The sequence below is a fragment of the Sciurus carolinensis genome, chromosome 7 (assembly GCF_902686445.1).
Source record: "Sciurus carolinensis chromosome 7, mSciCar1.2, whole genome shotgun sequence".
Lineage (NCBI taxonomy): Eukaryota > Metazoa > Chordata > Mammalia > Rodentia > Sciuridae > Sciurus > Sciurus carolinensis.
In genome coordinates this window covers 121,139,979-121,144,474 of record NC_062219.1, presented here as the reverse complement: position 1 = coordinate 121,144,474, position 4,496 = coordinate 121,139,979, and positions in this window count along the sequence as shown.

Genomic DNA, 4,496 nt, shown 5'->3' with positions numbered 1-4,496 from the left:
AGGTCATCGTGGGAAGAAGTGTGGCACACACCGCATCCTCTGGTGACTCCAGGGGGGCACAGTGGGCCACCCTGTGTCCCCACCCTAGTGTAGTGCCTGGGGGCAGGGTTGACTGAAGGGCTCCTGCAGGTGCCGAACACAGGCCTCCTTTCAGGACAGGAGGAGAGCCTGGTAGAACTGCTGAGGGGCAACAGATAGCAAGGTCAGAGGACGGCGGAGGCCTGAGATGCAGAAGTCTACTAGTTACTTCTCCCCACCCTTCTCCTGTGATGCTGGGCCAGTCCTGTTTGTAAGGTAGTAGCTAGCAATGAGCAGTGAAATGCAGGGCACGGTGACAAGTGTTCTTTAAATTACTTTAGGATCTTCTTTCAACTACTTCCAAAGTAGACAAGAAAGCAAAGGGTGCTAGTTAATTTGTAGAAAATAAACAAAAGTTGTGCTCAGTGATGGAGCACTTGCCTGGCACACGTGAGGCACTGGGTTCTATCCTCAGCCCCATATAAATAAATTAATTAATTAAATAAAGGTATTGTGTCCAGTTACAACTAAAATATTTTTTAAAAATAAAATAAACAAAAGCAAAGGAGCTAATGGAAAAATACCTCGAAAGAAAAGGATTAATGGGACTACCTCTTGACAGGGTCCATTGGTGTGAAGCTAGGAACTATGGCTGGCTATAGGTGTCTCCGTTTGCCTGGGAAGGAAGATTCCTTTGGCAGCACAGGTGCACTAAGGTAACTTCTGACCAGCTGAACATGGGACTGACTTGTAGATGAAGCCCCTCTAAATAGGATGGTGACCCTGACAGTTCTGGAGAGGGTCAACTAAGGTCAAAAACTCCACCGCCCAACGTGAAGGAGGCGTTGAACACCTGAGTGGCAAAGAGTACGGAAGGTGGTCCCCCATTCTCCTGGTAGACATCAAAACGTAATAAATGTGGAGACAGCGTGGTCTCCTTGTCGTTCTCTGCTTGGAGACGGCCCGCTCTCTCTCTCTTGAGAGTGCTCTCTACTGGAGCCTCACTTTGCTTTTACTTTATTTCCACCTATAATAAAGTTCTCCTGCATGGCTTTTGGTGTCTGACTTTAAATTTTCTTTCATCAGAACCTAAGAGCCAACTTCTGGAACTTCAGCTCCCTGCTTTCCTGTGACACTCTCATGGAGCTGCCCTCAGAGGGTGACGATTGCAGTGTGATGGAAAAGTAGGGGACCCAAGTTATTTGGGGGGTGTATATCAAGGAAAGCCTTTTTGATAAAGCCATGTGTAAATTAAATAAGTCTTTTAAAAACTTTTTTGGTAACATAGATTGAACCCAGGGGTGCTTAACCACTGAGCAACATCCCCAGCCCTTTCAGAGACAGGGTCTCACTAAGTTGTGTAGAGCCTAACTAATTTCCTGAGGCTGATTTCAAACTTTCAATCCTTCTGCCTCAACCTCTCAAGTTGCTGGGATTACAGGTGTGTGCCACCGTGCCAGGTCTAAATTAAGTCTTAAAACACATTCTCTCAAACATCTCCCTGTGGGAAGCCGTCCTTACTTAGCAGAATCAGACTAGGTGAGCCATGGGATGCAGAGGCCTGGCTTCTAGGAACTGCCAGGAAGCATGTGGTGTTGCATAGGAGTGGTTCCCTGTCTCCTTCTGGAATAGTTCCCCTGAGAGAATGGCCCCCTAACTCCTCCCTATCCTGTCCATCAGAGAAGAAGCTCCTCCCAGTCCTTGCCCCCTTTACCTGTATATTATAAATAAAAGAGTTGGGCAAGTTGTTGTTGTAAGAGAACAGAGCTGGTATGGCCAGACCCGTCATGTTTCCTCTCATTTAAAAATATTGGTTCTTGTTAGTTTATTGAGTAGGTAAGTTTTCTGGGTAATAGAAAAGTCACTGACATCTTCCTCCAGCAGTTAGCCCTTTTCTCATCCATGCAGGACGTGGCAGAGAGGACCCCCACATCTCCCCTCGGTGCTATCCCTTTCCTGGCTTCACGGACTTGGGCTGCATACAGAGGCAGTATGTAGAAACTTGGCCTACACTGGCTAAGGCCTCCTTCCTAAGATCTTCCTTTTATTATTTTTGTTCAAGGGATGAAATGAACTCAACCATGTTCCCCAAAGCACAGCACCTATTTGTGTCCCTGTTTAAGAAATTCTATTTAGACAAGAGCTGGAGTGGGCTTTTGCCATCAGGGATCTGTGCAGTCACCTTTGATGCTGAGCCTAGTGTGGCATCAACAGGAAGAGCCTCTGCTTTGTCCAGGAAGCCTGGGGATGGTTTGGGTTCAGCTACCTGAGGACAAGTTTCTTGTGGAAGAAGCGAGGGTGCTGTAGGGTGGGCTGTAACTAATGTTTCATGGAGGGCTGCCTCAGCACGGAAGTAACCTTGCTTCTGTTAAGTCCTAAGGAACAGGAAGCCAGCAGTGCAGAGCAGCCAGAGGCCTCCTAGGCATGGGACAGGGCCAAGCAGAGGGCGGGTTGGCATGGCAAGTTTGTTCTCTTCTACTCCTGCCCACTGGCCTTGGCAATGCCATCCCAACCCTACTGCCAAGCAAATTCCTGTAGCCTTTAGATACCCGAAGATCCTGAAGCTATGTGTCCACTGCAGTGGTGGGTTCCAGAAAGATCAGTAGAAAGGTTGTGTAACAGGAGTTTTATAATACGCGTTCCTACCTCCTCCACCCCTGCCCCGGAGTGTGCAGGTGTGGGGTGCTGAGTTGGGTAGATAGGATCCGGGCTTTCCTCACACACCTGCTCAGTCTTTCCCTCTAGCTCTAGACACGTGGGCTGTCTGCACATTCTCTGTCCCCTTTCTCTCCAGAACCCCTTCCATGCTTCCTCCGTTGAAGGAGGCTGGAGTGGTGCCTTGCAAAGATGTGTCCCCATCCTAACCTCTGGAACCTATGACATGAACTGACTTGGAAAAAGGGTATTTGCAGACATAATTAAGAATCCCTAGATGAGATCATTCTGGATTATCTTCGTAGGCCCCACAACCAACAGTGTCGGATACATAGAGGAAAAACACAGAGGGCCACGTGAAGATGGAAGCAGAGCACAGGCTTCCGCAGCCACAGACCAGGGACGCCTGGAGCTGCAGAAGCTGAAGAAGCAAAGGGTTCTCTCCTCGAGCCCTTAGAGAGCTGCACCCTGGTTTTGAACTTGTAGCCTCCAGAGCTGTAAGAAAATGTATTTCTGTTATTTTAAGTCACCAATGCCCCGGGAACCAAAACAGCACCCTTACAAATCCAGTGGTTCTTTTCCCACCTACTGGCTGCCCTGGAGGGGGTGACCGTCCTGAACTTCTTGAGACACTTCTCTTACTCTGCCTTCCTATCTCACAGGATGCTTTTACAATCATCCCTGCTGGATTCCTGACTTACTCCCACTTTTAAAATATTAGGCTTATTTTAATAATAAAAGCTATTTTTTGGTACTAGGGATTGAACCCAGGGGTGTTTAAACACATCCCCAACCCTCTTTATTTACTTATTGATTGATTGATTGATTGATTGATTTTTGGACAGGGCACTTGACCCCTGAGTCACATCCCCAGCCCTATTTTTTGTATTTTATTTAGAGACAGGGGCTCACAGTCCTGCTTTTGCCGAGGTTGGATTTGAACTGCAATCCTCCTGCCTCAGTCCCAGGCACTGGGATTATAGGTGTGTACCACCGCACCTGCCCTTGCCTAATACTTTTTACACTTGGAATATTCACTATGGTTAAATAAGATCATCACAAATATGAATATTCTGTTAATAAAATTAAATATTTTGATGATTAAAAATAAATACATGTTGGAGGCCTCACTCAACTTTGGTGAATCCCTTGGGTGAAACCATGTAGTCACAGCTCTGACCACTAGTCACAGGCTGACGCTCATGAACTCAGCTCTGGCAGGAAGTGGGCACAGAGCTCAACAGCAACTATTGGAAGAGACAGTGAATCTTTTCACATAAATCACCATTTGAAATACTCTTACCAAGCGCAAGCTAGTACATTTTCTTGCTCTTCTCGTAGAAGCCCATGGCCTTTGAGTAACTGAATGTTAGTCCTTCAGCTACTTGAAGCAGAACTTAGGCCTCTGGACCTTCCATGGGTCTCCTACTACACCCCTCTGATGAGGCCGGGGGTCTTGGAAGGTGCTGCTATGCTGACCCTGATTTCCATGTGCAAGTCCAATCTAGTCTTACTCTCCGCTCAAACCACTAGCATAGAGGTTGACAAAGTAGGACCTATGGGCCAAATCTGGCTGGCCACCCGTTTTTGTAAAGAAGGCATTACTGGAACCCAGCCATGCTCTTCCCATCTATGTTGTCTCTGTCTGCTTTTGTGACTCAAAGGCAGAGTTGAGCAGCTACAGAAAGATGTATGGCCCACAGAGGCCAATGGATTTCTTCTCTGGCCTTGTGCCTAAAGAGTTGCAATCACTACTTGGAGTAAATTGGTTACAAGGGAAGATTTCCTCACCTTGGTAGTGTTTATTTATTTACTTATTTTTT